Source organism: Manihot esculenta, chromosome 16, assembly GCF_001659605.2.
Source record: "Manihot esculenta cultivar AM560-2 chromosome 16, M.esculenta_v8, whole genome shotgun sequence".
Classification (NCBI taxonomy): Eukaryota; Viridiplantae; Streptophyta; class Magnoliopsida; order Malpighiales; family Euphorbiaceae; genus Manihot; species Manihot esculenta.
The window spans coordinates 18,170,283-18,179,343 of NC_035176.2; the positions used below are offsets into that span (position 1 = coordinate 18,170,283).

The 9,061-nt window shown below is 33.8% G+C and overlaps 1 pseudogene; it reads left to right on the forward strand.

Annotated features, from left to right (window-relative positions):
* The first annotated feature begins 977 nt into the window (after positions 1–977).
* On the forward strand, positions 978–5,330 carry LOC110603225 (annotated as a pseudogene).
* Positions 5,331–9,061: the final 3,731 nt, after the last annotated feature.

The following is a 9,061-nucleotide window of genomic DNA, read 5'->3' on the forward strand; positions in this document are numbered from 1 at the left end:
GGTACTATGGGAACACCCCTAGAGGAAGACTCAGGTTGAGTGGGGACTTCTTCCTTGGTCATTGGCGGAGGAGGGGGAGGAAGAGTGATAGTCTCCTCAACATGACAAGCACGCTTAGTGGGAGGCACGGTCGCTCCAGCAACAATCTTGTCTTTCTGGGCAGCATGGGCAACCTCGATGAATTTTGCTTTTGATCCAGCCATATCTGCATAGACTAAAAAGTGAGTAAGTAAGGCAGTTTGAAATACAGAAAAAGGTTAAAAAGAGAAATAACTTGCTCACTAGCCAGAGATGTGCTTTTCCCAAGGTAGGGAAGGCTGGGCGAGTAAGGACCCCGAGCTTGGCTCGCTTAGGGTTGGGTCTACCAAGATAAAATGGCATTCCTCATCGCTTTGATGATGTCTATCTTCTGGGATTGGGCCATCATCTAGAGGAAATCTAAAGCCTCTTCCTCACTCCTTCGTGGCTGGACTCCATTATTTCTCAACTCTACATATATGTTCCAGCTTATTCGAAGGGGACTGAAACCCCCAGATACTCGGTGGCGGAGAATGAAAAATTTATTCTTCCACCGTTTCAAAGATGAGGGGATCCGGTTGAAGAGCGTTTGATGCTTTCTCCCACTGAAGAATCAGAACTCTTCATTCTTTCGTGTACCTAACTGGTACAGTTGGGACAAAAGTGCAACGCTTGGCTCTATATTATTGTTAAAATAAATGAACTGAAAGGCCACCAAGATCCTCCAGGTGTTGGGATGTAACTGGGCGACTGACAGCTTATGGAATTGAAGGACCTCACTGAAAAATGGGTCCATGGAGAACCGAAAACCCGCCTTCAGCTGCTCTTCATAGACCATGATGGTATCCTCTGCAGGGATCTAATTATCTATGCAAATGCTCAGGGATGAAGCGAAGACATGAAAGATTTCTCAAGAGATGTGGTATTTATTGTGAAGACGTTCTATATCTTTCTCCATAATGTATGGAAAGGATGTCGTTGATCAAGCTGTCTTCGCTTTCATGGATCGCCCTCAGCGGAACGATGGGAGCTGGAGCACGAATGGAACTTCTGAAAAAGAGTTTGAGGCAGAACTTCCATCAAAAGCAGAAGAAGAAGTATTCCTATTCATTTCTATGAAACTAAAAGTGAATAGGAATTACCTTAAGTGTGTGAAAGAAAAGTGCGTGGTCGAATCTTTTTTAAAGCACACAAGTCGGTTGTGAGCAAAAGTGGTGTCTGAAGGAAAAGTAGGGTTTTTATATAACGGTTTTGATTGTAGGTTTTAAATGCGGCTCAAGGAACAAGACAATCATCGTTTATGATCAGGGGCAACCAGAGTAACGCGAGTGTGGAAAGCCAATCGAAATATGCCATGTGCCCAAGATCGTGAAGACAATTGTCACCTTCGAATTTGAAAAATCAAAGACTAGTGGGGAACCTCTGATGTAACACAACAATAGCCCAAAATAAGTCATGAGTTGTCACTATAAGATAGGGCCAAGTGGCAAGGGTTTGATAAGTCGATACACTCCAACCCGTGGAAAGGAAGACCCGGATACCATAGTACCCGGTTTCTCATCAATACTCGCCTTCTTCTGAATAGGTCGAGTCTTCACATAAAGTTACCGTTAGCAAGAAACAATCCAGCAGATCCCCATTATATCTATAATCACGTGATCTATAATCACGGGATCCATTATCAATTAGTCGGTACCAACTGGATTTTCAGAAAATGTGATAATTAACTCCATTTTCTTACAGTATAAAAGCTAATAATCGCAGAGACCAAGGTATGCATTCTTACATAACTATTCTTGAATTCTAAGCAATTCCTTACATTCGTCATTTTATTCAGTTTACTAACTTAAGCGTCAGAGTGACTGCTATAAACGCCAACCACCTCACATTCTCTTTCTTACAGATTAGACAATCGCGGCACAATTTCATTTCAGTCACATCATTTCCAATTAATTTTATTTGTTAATGTGCTAGAGAAGATCATTGATGATGAGGTAGTTAGCAAAGTATTTGTGATACAATTCTGTAATAAACTATACATGCTCCAACCCATCATGTGAATTTCAATGAGAATTCATTTGAACGTTATTTCTTAAAAGAAATGAAAGAACTGAAAAAGATTTGTTAACTGAAAAAAAAACTGAAAGATTTATTGAAAGGACTGAAAGACACTGTGGATTATAAGAGATTTCTTTATTGCTGATAAATGCATTCTTCATATATTAGGGAGTTATTTGCAACTGATAAGGAATCAGTTGGATCAATAGCATACTAAGCTCTGGTAATTTCTAAATCAATCTAAAAACCCATTATAAAAAGAAATGAGCATTCAATTACCACAGAAATTATGATTTGACTCCACTTACTTTAAATTTAAAATCTACATATACAAATAGAATTAGGCAACATCAATAAAAATCAACCCATTCTCCTCAAAACTCAAAGTTTATAACACACATAATCAGCTGAAAAGAAATAAAATAAAAAAATGAAAATGATTTGTTAACTGAAAAAAAAAAAAAAAAAACTTAGCTATGAGAGAGCTAAAGTTTTTCAATTTGTGAGAAGCTATTCCCTACTAAATCATATCATTATGAGTAAATTGTTATTATTCTGCTCAAATTGCAACAGTATCAGCATAAGCATTATACTTATGCTACGGCAGAGTAATTTGCTCTACTCAGCAGTAGTTGTTGTTGATGTTGCTACTCATATTACATGAACAACTAATCATATTGCATGAGTTGAAGTAACATGTTAATGTTGCTTGAGCTGCAACAACTACTATTGTTGCTCATGTCTGTTGAGCAGCAGCTACTCATGCTGCTACTGTAGCAGCAATAAAATGATCAACAAGAGCTTGCTGCTGCTACTCCAGCATGAGCAAAATGCTCATTCTACAATAGCAACAGTAGAATGAGAAGCAGCTGTTCATGCTTATGAATTCACAACTTAAAAAAAATTAAAACTAATTAAAAATTTAATTTGGCCCCTCCAAACTTCATACTCAAGCTCTAAACACTCAGAGTGGTTCTTAGTAGAAATACAAGAAGATTCTGTGACAAAAAAGGTTAAAAATAGAAATAAATTTAAAAAAAAAAAGGAATAATTGATGAAAGAGATGAGCAATCCAACAAAACACGAAGGATCAAAGCTTTCTACATAGGAAACTCCCATTCGGTAAATCTAAATCTATAAGAATAAAGATAACAGTCTTAAAAAAAAGTGATTCTATGTAGAAAACTCCAAATCAGTAATATCATTTATAATATACCTAGCTACAAGCAACGTAGAAGACTAAATAAAAAATTTACTCCCAATTAATTTTGTTTATTAATTTGCCGGAGAAGATCATTAATGATGAGTTTAGCTAGCAAGTATTTGAAATACAATTCCATAATGAACTATGCATGCTCCAACTCGTCATATGAATTTCAATGAGAATAATTTAAACATTATTTTTCAAAAGAAATGAAATAAAATAGAAAAGGATTTGTTAATTAAAAAAACTGATAATTTTGTTAAAAGGCATTATGGATTATGGGAGATTTCCTTATTACCAAATATATTTATCATACATTAGAGAGTTATCTAGCATTGATAAGGACTCAACTAGATCAATAGCATACTAAACTTTGTAATTTTTAAATCACTCCAAAAACCCATTATAGATTGAAATGGGTATTCAACCACTACATCTAATCATGATTTGACTCTCCTTATTTTAAATTTAAAATATGAATACATAAATAGAGTTATGCAACATCAATAAATATTAATCCATTCTCCCGAAATCCAAAGTTTATAACACACATAATCAGTTGAAAAAGAAATGAAATAAAAACTAAAAATGATTTGTTAATTGAAAAAAAAAATTAATTGTGAAAGAGCTAAAGTTGCTGGTTAATAAAGGCTTTGAGCCTTACTCAAACTATAAGATTGAGGGATATTGGAGTTCCTACAATAGAAAAATCAAGGCTTTCAGCCTTGAAATAAAAACTGAAAAAGATTTGGTAACTAAAAAAAACTATATGAAGAGCTGACGTTGTTGCGATGACAAAGGCTTTGAGCTTTACTCAAGCCATGAGATTGAGATATAGAAAATTAAGCTTTCAGCCTTACTTCCAAGCCATGAGAGTAAGGCAAGGGGTAGACATGTGCTAAGGGAGAATGGAGAAATATTTTTAGGAGGAAAACATATTAGAGGAACTAATTAGGGAGAAGGATAACCTTGAGAAGAGGAAATCAACAGTCAATTGTTTTAAAGATAATATGGAGAAGAGAAAAAAACAAATGAGAGAATCAAATTTCAGTCGATTAGGAGAGAAACTTGGAAATAGTTATGAAATTGTGAGAGGAAATCAATAGGGAATCGATAGAAATTGATAGGGAATAAATGGGAATTTGGGAGTGGTAATCGATTGAATGAAAGCAGAAATAAAGATTTTTTTTAGCTTTATAATTTATTTTAGGGTAAACTGCAATTTAGTCCTTCTAATTTAGTGAAATATAATCTTTTGTCACTCTGTTTTAAAAAATCATCAATTTAGTCACTGTGATTTTTAAAAACTATGTCATTGATCCCTCCTGTTAGATTTTCAGTTAAGTCACCGTTAGTCTTAGTTAAAAGACTAAAATACCCATTATTAATAAATATAATAAATTTTAACTCTCTGTTTTCTCTTTCTCTTCTTCTTCTTCTTCTTCTTCTTCTTCTTCTTCTTCTTCTTCTTCTTCTTCTTCTTCTTCTTCTTCTGCTCTCTTGGATTCGTTCCTCTTCTCTTCTTCTGTGTCGATAAGCTTATCAGATTGTTGTCGAAGCAGAATTAAGAAATCATTCAATCTTCATCTTCACCTTCTGCGACCTCAAGATCGTCTATGGATATATAGATATGGATTGCAAGGCAGTCGCTGATGTTGCTGTTTTTAAATTCAAGAAAGTGATTTCTCTTTTGGGTCGAACCAGAACCGGCCATGCTCGCTTTAGAAAAGCTCCTGTGGCGGTGGCTATGGCGGCTACTCTAAGCCACACCCAAATTAGCCAAGAAAATAAACTTCTTGAAAGTAAGGTATATTATGCTATGCCGATCCAGCAGATTCCTCCTCCTCCGGTCCCTAATCATTACCATGATTATTCTTCTATGGGGATGATGCCAAAGAATAATGGGGTGATTAGTGAGAGGAAAGAATCATCTACCACCATTAATTTTTCTTATTCTTCTGCTGGGAACTCCTTTGTTTCTTCCTTGACGGGTGATACGACTGATAGCAAACAGCCGTCATCTTCATCAGCGTTTCAGCCCCTTTTGTAATTGGAAGAAAAAATATTCATCCTCCCGCTAGTTAAAGGGCAATTTAGAAATTTTCTATTTAACTTTCTATTGACCAATTTATAAATTGAAGACTAACGGAGAGTTAACTGAAAATTTAACGGGAGGGACCAATGGCATAGTTTTTAAAAATCACAGCGACTAAATTTACGATTTTTTAAAACAGAGGGATGAAAGATTATATTTTACTAAACTAGAGGAACTAAATTGCAGTTTATCCTTTATTTTATTTAGCACGCTATGAGAAGACTGAACGAGAGAAGTGCGCTTTTTTCAGTTTTACTGGAAAATTTTATATTCTCCACAAATTATAGGTCTTTTATGATAATTTTTTACTTTGCCATTATTAACTTTTATGTATACATTTTTTTTAGTATGGAAATAAATTTTCTTATTAATATTTTACTATAAACAACTAACTTTCGTTATAGTGAGTAACTAAGGAATATAAATAAAAACTTTATAATTTTACTTACACTCCAATGTATACAATCAATCAGTATACAAATGCTATATTATCTTTAAGAATAATAGGCTCTATCTAAAATTGCAGTAGGCCACCTAACATTATGACATATTAATTTCCTATTGATTGGATATACATATACATATAAGAATTTTTCTACCACTCTACTGAAAATACTAGATTCTCTCTTATAATAAAGACATTTTGTAGAGCCTTAATTTTGGTACCCTCATTTTCACGTACATTAGAGGCATTGAGAAGTCTAATGATGAGAACTTTACATAACTTCAACTTATACAAGATAGATTAGAGGAGGTGTTACGAGATGCTTTATGCCTTTAAAACATAAGATAAAAAAAATTAAAGCTTAGAAAATCAAAAGAGAAAATAAAGAGGGGCTTTAAGAGGCACATTCTCCTAAGGTGTGAGGGTTGGGGTTTTCTTATCCAAGGTGTGAGGGTTGGGGTTTTCTTACATGTTTAGGGCATTTTCTTAAATTCTTGAGGACCTATGGATCCAAGTGTTGAAGAAATTAGCCGCTAGGAGTGCAAGACCCACTAGGCATGAAGCAAGCCCATACTATTGAATCCCAACAAATATATTTTTAGAGTCATCTCGAGGAAACTGGTGGGTCATCATATGTTATACAAAGAGTAGAGAGTCAATTCATCCCTACAATGACATTAAATTCAATTAATTCTTGAATCACAATATCAGCTAGAAGGCACTTTTCTCAATTGTAACTGGACAAAATCGACAGACTATCTCTGTTAAAGAAGGATCACACTTAGACTTATATCCCCATAAAAGACACTCAAGCCTAGAAATCAACAAACGCAGACTGTCTATAGCTTTTGGAGAAATAAAAGAATGAGAGGTGTCAAGGTCTACAAGAGCATACACTTCATAATATCCAAGTGATCAAATATCATTCAAATATAATGATTCATAGGATGTGAAGCTTTCTAACTGTTAATGTGAGATCTTTTTTTTAGATACATGACCAAGTCTTAAATGCCAAAGGTCATATAAACTTGTTTAAGTATTGGAAGTAAGGTTGCTACTGTTACATGAAGGTCTTATTTTATGGCCAAATGATCTTATATTTAATATGTAGAGGTCACTTTACATCCTTATTTCTACCAACATTTTACTTGTCACTAGGTCTTAAAAAAATATATGTTAGGTAGGAAATGAACATAAAATTTAGCAACTTGGATAAGCTTACTTTACGTTTAAAAACTTGGTACAAAAGGCACATTTGGTATCAATATTTTTAGAGTTAATTGAACTGAACTGTGGGTTACTATATGAGAACTGCAATCCAGTAATGCAACAGAAAGAATATGGTTTATTTGGTAGGGTGTCTCAAAAAATTTAGATCATAACACATGTGTGATGTGGCATCCATATCTATCATCTATATACTTTTATTTTTATCAAAATAAAAGAAGCAGCAATGTGAGGCATTACCTACAAATCAAGCCACCCCAAGACAACATTTATATTCGTTGTACTTGGGTTTTGCCTTTCATTATAAACTTCATTATCTAATCTTGTATCATGTTGGACAGTTTGTTATTCCATATTTCTTACTTTTATAAATCTAGATTGTACTCATAGTGGAGTTTTAGTAGGCCATACAACTGCATTCATCCTTTCTTTTTGTAGTATCTGCCTAAATTTTAATATTGAAATTTCAAATTTCTAATAGAATCTCCATTGAAATTCAAAATCTTGAGACTAAAAATCTTAGAAAAATGTAAAATGGATTTTTTTCAAAATAATTTTAAGTGCATTTTAATATTATAAAAAAGGGATTTCAAAATTTTTAATATTCGGCTGCTAAATCTCTAGATTTGGCCGCCAAATGTTCCTGTGATAGCATACTTATAGAAATCCCTCAACCTGAAAATGGAGAGAAGGTTTCTCTGTTTCGAGTAAAGAAAATCTCTTAGGTCGTTTTTCCTCAAGATCTCAAGTTCTTAGCAAATTTATAATGGATTTCAACTTTATTTTAAAGATCAAGCTTGGATTTTAAACCTTGGGTCTCTTCCAAGCTCTCTCACTCTCTCTTCCTCTTCAAGATTCATTTTTGACGACTTTGATCTCCTTAAAGGTAAGCTTAAATTGCTATCTTTCTTGATCTTTGCAAGTAATATGCTTAATGAAAGCTTAGTTTTAAATTACATGTAGGAAATAAAAGCTTGATGTAATCGATAAGGTTTTTGAAGAGTTGAAAATCATGAATTTTTCTTTCAAGTTATTTCTCTATGCATTTTTCTTTGATTCACGTTCAACCTTCTATTTTTTCATAGGGTCATTTAGTGTGCAAGGATTTGAATGCATGTGGTTATGAAAGTTTTTGGCTGGAAAGAAAGTGCATAATTAGGTTTGGGATTTCTAAAATACCTAGGTTAACCTGTCAAACCTGCATTTTCTAAAGGTATTTGGCTGTCACAAGTGCTTCTAAAAGTTGCCTTTTGGATCTGCTTTGGGAGTTTAGGCCACTAAACTTGCTATCAAAAGTCCCTTGTTCAGTTTTTTTTTAATCCTTTTTCTAAGTGTTCTCTTATGTGCTTTTAGGGGTTTCTTAGAGTAATTTTAGAGATGTAAAATTAAGTTTATATTTAGTCCATTAGTTGGGTTCATCTGTATAGGATTAGACATGAGAGACCATTGAGCACAACAGTAAGATAATTATTAGAGAGTAGGCTAGTGTCTACAATAAGTGAGTAGAACTAACCTAAACTTTATTTAAGTCAAATCAATTATTTTAAACATACTCATACATCACGAATGCCATGAACTACTATAGGTTTCATACATTAGAATCACAAATATAACGCATTGTATTTTCTTTCTATTGATATAAGATGGATATTAAATAACCCACTAGCTTTCACGATATGCTATGATATGACTAGGGTATAATATATATGGAAGTTTAAGTCAAAATCCATTCTATGCCCCTGACATTATATTAAGTGAAAGACAAGGATGTCCATTCTAGGCCCCTGACTATATGGACATGTTTATGTTTAAGAAGAAGTCATGAAGAGCACCTATTGTGCCTGGAAACTATTGGATATGTGGGGGTTATTCGTGACACGCCCATCTTAATGTGAAATATTTGTGATATATTGCATATATACGAGTAATTGTTTTAATAAACTAGTTATTTTAGGTATATTTCTACTCTTTAGGCTTTCCCTTAACTCAAAGTTTGCAAGATCAGAGTTAGTTG